The sequence below is a fragment of the Fistularia commersonii genome, chromosome 24, assembly GCF_037954325.1.
Source record: "Fistularia commersonii isolate RoL2024-O1a breed Wild chromosome 24, RoL_Fcom_v1.0, whole genome shotgun sequence".
Classification (NCBI taxonomy): Eukaryota; Metazoa; Chordata; class Actinopteri; order Syngnathiformes; family Fistulariidae; genus Fistularia; species Fistularia commersonii.
In genome coordinates, this window is record NC_141307.1 from 8,663,708 (window position 1) to 8,673,229 (window position 9,522).

Consider the following 9,522-nt stretch of genomic DNA (forward strand, 5'->3'; position numbering starts at 1 on the left):
GTGATGAACATTTTTGAATAAATGGCTTTATCTTTCATTCTTGCGGCTGGATTTGAGTGAATTTATACATTGTTTAGATTCTGTATTGTGTATAATCACATCCTTATCGGGAAATTTGAGCTTCGGACACCAGCTCTTAAGAATTACAACTTGTGCCAAAAACTGTCAACTTGGTGAGATAAAGATATTATATCCAAATTGCAACTATGAGAGCGCAAAGACCAGACATCCCCCTCCCTTTTTTTTTGATATTAATGTATTTTATTTCCTGAGTTAGCAACTTGCTCCTTTCCTCTCACTCACTGTTCGTAAGTATGTAGTACCACATTCCACCACAGGATGGCCTGAAACCAACTGTGATTAGTTTGCCGAGACGAGGTCACAGCATTAGTTCAGTGCTGTGTTGGACGCCAGTAATGTGGCTAATGTCTGTGTTACAGCCGACAGCAAAACCCGCAAAACCTACACACTGAATCATCATCATTCACGTGTGCAACACAACCACTACAAAAGCTGATGCAGAAGCTGTAGTTAAACCTATCTGTAAATATATTCTGCCAACCCATGGCATACTGCAGAGAATAAATGAAGTTGTACACAATGGGTCAAGTTATGGATATTGACTTAAAGAGACATTGTTCTTATCATCCACAAACTGCAGGGTTAGTGGAAAGAACAAATGAAACAGTAAAAAACAGACTAAGAAAATGTACGGAACGTACAGGAAAGACATGGCGAGAGTGCATATATATGGTAAAAATGTATATGCACATAGTTACCACGGTGAATGGTTTGACACCATTATAGATAATACATGGTGGACCATTCAGGTTACCGATGACACATCCAGACCTAGAGAAGGCCCACACAGAAGAAACTTAGTGGAATACATTAGAAATACACTAAGGCAACGAGACGTAACAGACGCAAATGATCTACCTGAATCTCAATCTGCTCCACAGGTGAAGGTCGGAGTTGGTGATTGGATCTTCGTGAAAGTCATAAAGAGAAGCTGTTGGAGTTCAGCACGCTGGGAAGGACCATTCCAAGTACTTCTGACCACGCTGACTGCAGTGAAAACTGCGGAACGATCCACTTGGATTCATAATCACACTGTAAGGTACTCCCTGTTAATCCTACTAACACTGGCTAGAGGGGAAGGCTGACTACAAAAGGGAGTAAGAAGGATAGTCTTACTCGTCTCAAGGCATCGGCTGCATTTGTGAAGAAACCACCAGGTCCCTAACCATTTAGGTTGGAAGGATCCAGGATGAGCCCGCCAAAACAGGAGCACCCAACCCAGCAGGAGAAGGCAGAGACAAACAATGGCAAGTCTGATGAGTAAAGAAGGGCCTATCTCAAACTTATAAAGAACTATGAAATGAGAACAATGCTCCACATCGTGACAGTCTCTGGTGGCGATTGATAAATATAACAGCAGGAGACCAAACTGATTGCTATGTTTGTACTGTAATGCCAATATCAGTGTCTCCTAACCCGACTATACAACCTCATCCAATTAATGAAAGTGAAACCTTGTCCATAATATGAGTGTATTCCCAAGGACCGAATCAGAGATTTTGAATTTTTCAGAATATAACAAATACCTCGGTCCTTCCCTTTCTGCCTTACAATCCATCAAATTGGCGATTACCAGCTAATTATTCTATGGCAACCAACAGAACTGTCATTGAGGGATTCATTCTAATTACAATGAAAAGACACCACCATTTTGCATGAAACGACAGTGTGATAAAAAGGATCATTATCTGGGCCAACTTAAGTGTGACACTGTGCTAAATATGGAAACGGATAGACTAGTTAGGAAAACTTATGACTCCTATAGTAATAGTATATGTGAGGTTGGAAAGTGGGGAATGGATGCGTGCGCCATGAATCTGACTGCCCTCAAGCTATTGTTGGGTATTGAAACAAACCTCACCAAATTTGGTATTCCACCATGGAGGATTTTCGCATTCCCACATAAATACAGTTATCCATGCCCAAAAACACATGTATGGATTTGTGGCAGACGAGCATTTCTGTATCTGCCCCAACACTGGTGTGGCACATGCAATTTGGGCCGATTAGGAAGCGCCATGACTTTTATACCACAGCATAACATGACTCATGGCATACAACCCATTAGGCCAGGGGTGGGCAATTATTTTTTTCCATGGGGCCACATAAGAAACATAAAATATTGTGGAGGGCCGGGCCAAAAGGCTGAACTCAATTCTGCATAATATTAATTGTATTTATCTATAAAAAGCAGTAAATAGCACTGTTTTGACAAGCTGGCAAGAGTATATGTTAAAGTTAAGCAATGAAAAAATGAGGTTGCCTTACAAAAATGTATTCATTCAAATTTCTCAGCACAATGGTAGACAAAATTTTAACATTTTTTTACTATTTGTGACTCATATTAGTGAACATTTTCAGTCACATTCACTTCAAAACACATTTTGAGTTCCATATTGACTGTCACTGAACTGTGATTTTGAGAAAAAGTGTCCCAGTTCACTGTTATCTGGTGCCTTAACATGCCTACATTTGTGGTCTAGCTACCTCATTTGGTGTTTTAAAGTTCTTTTTTCTTGTTCAGTGAGAGAAATCTAATCTCTGCTGGGCTTTAACGAGTGCAGCTAAGTGAGGTTGAATGTCTGAAGTGCAGATGCGAAGCACAGCTGACAGATGATCATCAGTGAGAGAGGATCTATACCTGGATTTTGTAAACTTCATCATTGAAAATGTTTGTTCACAAATGTAGGTAGAGCCAAAGAGAACAAACATCTTCTGAGCATGTCTCCTAATGTTTGGAAAGTTCTCCTCCTTGAGAGAAGAGTAGAAATCCAGCAGAGATCCTGACTTAAAGTGCTCTGCCAGTACTACATCAGACTGCAGGTCGATGAGTTCCAGCTGAAAATCACTGGGTGCATCATCCGCACGGAAGGTAAAGGGAGAGGAAAGCATGTGCATGTCATCCTCCATTGTTCTAAGATCCTCAAATCGCCTTGAAAACTCACCATGCAATGCTCCTCACATGGATGAGTACCTACAGAGGTTATCAGCTGATGGTGTGACTTCTTTCAGGGTCAGCATGTGAGTGAGAGTGTTGCTCTCCTGTTGTCTTGAAAGCAACTGTATCTTTCTCATGAAAGCTCTCACCAGGCTGTGCATTTCATGCACAAAAAGGCCCTTGCCTTGCAGCTTGGTGTTCAGTTCATTCATCAGTGCAGTCACATCAACAGCAAATGCAAAATCTGCCATCCTGTCCTCATCTGCAAGCTCTGGGATGTCCTTGCCTTTTGTCTCACAAAACTCCTGGATTTCTGCTTTCAGATCCCAGACTCTTTTTAGCACTTTGCCCAGGCTGAGCCATCTCACAGAAGTGTGGTAGCCAATGTCACTGTGCTCACTCTCATGCTCCTCCAGAAGTGTTATAAACTGTCTGTGATTCAGTGCCCGCGCCCTGATGAAGTTAACTATTATAGTAATAACATCGATAACATGGTTAATTTTTAGCACTGATGTGCACAAGACATGTTGGTATAAAATACAATGTAAAAATACCAATTTCTGATCAGGGTCAATTTCAGTCACTTTATCCTGCATGCGTTTTAAAAGTCCGACATTTTTCCCTGTAAGATTTGGACAACCGTCCTTGGTGACACCTGCCATTCTGTCCCATTTCAGTCCCAACGTGTCCATACAAGCATTTACCTCAGTGAAGAGATCGCTCCCTGTCGTCATCCCTTTTAACGACCGCATTGCTGCCAGCTCCTCCGTAATCTTGAAGTCCGGCGCTATCCCACGGACAAATACGAGTAGCTGGGCTGTGTCGCGGACATCACAACTCTCGTTCAAAGCCAAGGAGAAAAAGTCAAAACTTGGCACTTCACGTTGCAGCTGTAGCTCCAGATTCCCCGCAATGTCCTCGATCCTTCTCGCCACGGTTCGCCTGGACAGCGGGACTTGCTCAAATGCCGCTTTTTTTCAGGGCATATTAGTGCTGCAGAGTCTACCAAGCACTCTTTCACAAACTCCCCCTCTGCGAATGGCTTGCTGTTTTTGGCTATTTTGTGGGATATCACAAAGCTGGTCTTGGTTGCTGCATCCCTGGATGTATGAAGCTTGGTAAAAAAGCCATGCTGCGTTTGCAGCTTAGCTAGCAAAGCTTCCAATGTCCGCGTTCTTTCGTCATCAGTCAGGTTTTTATATTTCTCTGCATGTTTCGTCTGGTAATGGCGACTCAAATTGTAGTCCTTAAACATGGCGATCTGCTCCCCGCAAACTAAACACACAGCTTTACCTCCAACTTCAGTAAATAAATACTTAGCTGTCCAATTTTTGTTGAAAATCCTACATTCGGCATTTACCTTTCTTTTTTTAGCCTGAGCGGACATTTTTGAGGGTGAAAGTTGTCTTGTGATTCAATCGCGCGCATGTCTTGATATACGCATTACGTTATTATGTGCGTGAATTAAAAAAAAAACAACTTCAGAATAAAAGCAGTGCAGCTTTAGCCCATGAATGAGGTGAAATTAGAAAGTATGTTTATTTTGTAATTTCCAATTAACCTTACACTGGCGGTCAGAGTCAACCAAAGGTATGTGGCCCGGGCCATACATTGCCCAGGTCTGTCATACAGGCCCGTCAGTGCCATCCCGCAGGCCGGATGTGGCCCGTGGGCCGTACAATGCCCAGGTCTGTTATACAAGGTATGCTCAGGCATTTCCTACAAAGGACCAAAAGTCAGTTACAATTGCCAAAGTATTGTGGGAAAGTACTTTGTTCATTATGGACTACCCGCTAGAATATATTCAGACCAAGGTAGAGATTTTGAAAGCCACCTTATAAAAGAACTCTTATCCATGCTTGGAGTAAGAAAGTTGCGCACCTCACCTTATCATCCGCAAGGTGATGCTCAACCAGAACATTTCAACAGAACACTTCTCTCAATGCTTGGAACTCTTGAAAATGTGCAGAAACAAAACTGGAGTCAACATATCGGTCAGTTAGTACATGCGTATAACTGCACTAAAAATTAGTCCACTGGATATTCCCCATACTACTTGATGTTCGGGCGCAATGCCAGATTGCCTGTTGACCTCTGTTTTGGTACAGCTCTCGACGGTAATTCAGAGACGTCTCACCTACAGTATGTGGACAAAATGAGAAAAGAACTCCAAAAAGCTTACCATTTAGCTGCAGAGTGTGCAACCAAGAGCCATCTGAGAAACAAAACCTGTTATGATCAACGAGTAAGAGACCAACCTCTACAAGAAGGAGACCGAGTCCTCCTAAGAAATGTTGGCCTCACTGGGAAACATAAACTACAAGATAGATGGAAATCCACACCCTATATTGTGATTAAAAAGTTTTCCAACTTACCTGTAGACAGAGTCAAACCCGAACAAGGAACTGGAAGTGTCAAAACTCAACACAGAGACCACCTTCTACAAATTGGTTATCTTGTCAGGATTCCCGATAATTCTGAACAAACTGAAAGAGTCAGAACACCAGTTACCAGGAGACAACAAACTCTAAGACATCAAACACATCACCAAAATGATCAGACATCTGACATCTCTTCAAACTCTGAATCTGAGTATGAGTGTGTCTACGAGTGCCCAACCTATGATAAGGTCAGGAAACCACTGTCCATACCAGACCGAACCACCCCAGAGCATACTCCCTTTGAAAATTTCCCCTCATCTGAGAGTGAACCGGAGGTGGAGAAAGTACATTCTGTCAGTTCACAGGAAGAGGAATATCAGTCCTCCAACAAGGACGCAGATACTAATGATACAGCTGAAGACACTGATGTGGAATTGAGAACTCAAACGAGCCCTAGAGGCAGAAAGTCAACGCGTGAAGTAAAACCAGTGATCCGCTTGACCTATGATAAACCTGGAACTCAAGCTGGGGAACCTGTGACTATTGTGCACCAGAGCATGGTCATTCACTTGAACCTCAGTGCCAGAGGAAACGCTGATCTTGTGAAACATCCTAAAACATGCCCCTACAGATCTAAGTCTAAACAGTACAGTTAGTTGAGGACATCTACAGTATATGTATATTTTAGAAGGGGGAGGATGTAGCCCGTCTAAAATTTCATTACAGACCATACAGGCTAAAATGTAAAGATGTTTTAACATTTAAGTAAAATTAAATAAGACTGAAATGGCTGTAAAACATTTAATATTTCATGTTTAAAATGTGTTCATAAATGGTTAAAAACAAGGTTTAATCTTATCTAAGGTTTTTGTTATTTATTTGGGAATCGTGCTTTTAATCGCCGCAAGCTTGTGTGAAACGTACAGCTCAACATGTGCTTTTGCTTGCATCCGAACTTGTTAAGTGTCAATATGGTATTTTCTTGAATTGTATTGGTTGATGTACACTTAGTGTCCAATCCCATGCGTGAGGGCGGGATCTGAATGAGGAAGGCAATAGAACATCTAGGCGCGAGGCATTCGACTGCTGCGTTTGCCGAGGGAAGTTTGTGAAGCTAAGCTGAAAGGAGAATGGTCATAAAACATTGTGGATGCAGAGTCTACGTTGCTGTTTTCGACTATTTAACCCTGTGATGAGTGAGTACTCGATGTATATGATTTTTATGCTTAGACGATATGTTTAAGTGCACATATGCGATGCTAATCGAGCGTTAGCATTGTTAGCATTTTACCGCGAGTTAATTTCATACTCTGTATGTAAAGTATATGAGCTTGGAATTGGAGACCTTTGATGCTCAGTGGACCGAGAGGAATTCTCTGGACGTTTCTGCTGAGGCTTAACCGATGAGTTTCACCGAGTGCACTTCGTGATGCCGTGATGCCAAGTCATTGCTAACCCGTTTGCTGAGAGGGAATCGCATGGTGATGGACAACATTTGACTATCCATTGCTTCGACACCAAAAGGATTAGTGAGTACATCAAAGCACATGCATTTTATTTTGGGGCTTGTGAACAAGTGAAACGGACATTTTCTGTTTTTCTGGTCCAACGATCCCGAGCATCGAATCAGGCCTGCCGAGATTGAACTTTCTGAGAAAAACAAAAAGGACTTTAAGGTTATGGTTTTTGAACTGGACTGAACTTGAAGGGATGTACATGGTTTTTGAATATGTTTATGTAGTTGCAGAGCGACAAAATCTCAAATGAACGCACTACCAATTTTATTTCATTTTTCTTTCTTTTAATTTTGTGAAACTAAACTTTAAATTTGTACTTAAAGAGATCTGTGTTTGTCTTAATTCATATTTTATCCTTAGGAGATGGAGGCACCGCTATAATCAAAAAGCATAAATAAGTTTAAGTTATCAAAGAATTAGGTATTATTGTTTCTCCTATTTACCATTGAAAATTTCATCGAAGTAACGTTCCCAGGGCCGGAACCATTGTACTATCACTACATTAACTAAGAGGTTGGGTGCTACACTGCTCTAACCATAAATCATCACACACTCTCTACCTTAGGCTACAGCCTAAGGCTAAAGCCTAAGGTAAAGAGGGATCTATCAAAGGCCATACCAGGACTCGTATGCACGGCGGGAAAGTTAATGACAAGAGAAAGAGAAAATTAAATAAAATACACATGGAAAAAGGAAGAGTACTACAGATGCAGTATTTGCGCCGAGAATGCTCATAGAGAAGTACAGAGAAGGCCCGTGGGAGCCCCATTGCCTTTTTGTACACCTTGAAAAGTCGTACGACAGGTTGCCAAGAGAGGAGCTCTGGTATCCTATGAGGAAGTCTGGAGCGGCAGAGAAGTGTGTTACACTGGTGCAGGACATGTATGCTAGCTGGCAGACAGTGGTGCGTGCGGTGTGCTGTAAGACGGTACCAGAGAAGTTCAAGGTGGAAGCGGGACTCCGTCGGGGATAGGCCCTGAGCCCCTTCTTGTTCGCAACGGTGACGGATGAGGGTAGACGTGAATCTCCACGGACCGTGACCTTTGCAGATGCCGTTGTGATCTGCAGTGAGAGCAGAAAACAGGTGGAGGTCAAGATAAGATAAGATAAGACCTCCGTCTCGCCCCGGAGACGGAGATTCCCGTGGAGGCCGATGTTCCTGCTTTACAAAAAAAAAAACATGGCTGATGCATCTTCCGCATCTGCCCGGTCACGTGATGCACGGCCCCCCGACAGGACGCCAAAGCATCAAAGTAAACCCAGGACTTCAACAACCAGACTCCTAGGAATATGATGAATGAATGGGGAAAAATGAAAGAGAGCCAAGGGTAGAAGCGCTGATTACTGGCGATCGCAAAAGGAGCAGAGACAAGTGTAAAAAGAAGCGAGGAGGGCATCGAAGAGGATGAGGAGTTCAAAGGCAGTAGGTCCTGATGACGTACCGTACATGTGGAGGCCTGGAAGTGCCTAGGAGAGCCAGCGGTACGGAGGTCAGCGGCTGGATTATTCAACAGCGAGAGGCACAAACGAGAGAAAAAGAAATTCAGCACACATGGAGAAATACTGTACGGGGATGACGAGAAAGGCGGCGAGCGACGGACGGAGGCAGGCGGCGAGACAACGGAAAGTGACCGAAGAAGGTAAGGCGGGGAACTATGACTGAGCGCGTGTGGCGCTGGGCTTCACGGTGACTCCGGTGGGACAGACACAAGGGAATGAGCGGCGTGTGTCTAGCTAGCAAAGGCCATACCAGGACTCGAATGCACGGCGGGACAGTTAATGACAAGAGAAAGAGAAAAATAAATAAAATACACATGGAAAAAGGAAGAGTACTACAGATGCAGTATTTGCGCCGAGAATGCTCATAGAGAAGTACAGAGAAGGCCCGCGGGAGCCCCATTGCCTTTTTGTACACCTAGAAAAGGCCGACGACAGGTTGCCAAGAGAGGAGCTCTGGTATCCTATGAGGAAGTCTGGAGCGGCAGAGAAGTGTGTTACACTGGTGCAGGACATGTATGCTAGCTGGGAGACAGTGGTGCGTGCGGTGTGCTGTAAGACGGTACCAGAGAAGTTCAAGGTGGAAGCGGGACTCCGTCGGGGATAGGCCCTGAGCCCCTTCTTGTTCGCAATGGTGACGCATGGGCGGGCTGACGGATGAGGGTAGACATGAATCTCCACGGACCGTGACCTTCGCAGATGCCGTTGTGATCTGTAGTGAGAGCAGAAAACAGGTGGAGGTCGAGATAAGATAAGATAAGATAAGAACAACTTTATTAATCCCGAAGGAAACTGTTGTGCCAGAGTTCCAGAAAATATAACAGTAATAAATAATAAAAGGCAGAATTAGAAATCAAAATAAACTATAAACTGTAAAGTGTCTCGGTGAAACTATAGAGAGGTGGGGGTATGCTCTGGAAAGGAGAGGAACGAAAGTTAGTCGCAGCAAGACAGCATACATGTGTGGGGATGAGAGGAACTCGGGTGGAACGGTGAGGCTACAGGGAGTGGAGATCAAGAAGCAGGAGCATTTCAGGGACTTGGACACTCGGGATTGTTTTCTGGCCCGATCGTAAATCCACGCTTTCGCGGTGCACCTGCCATGTGC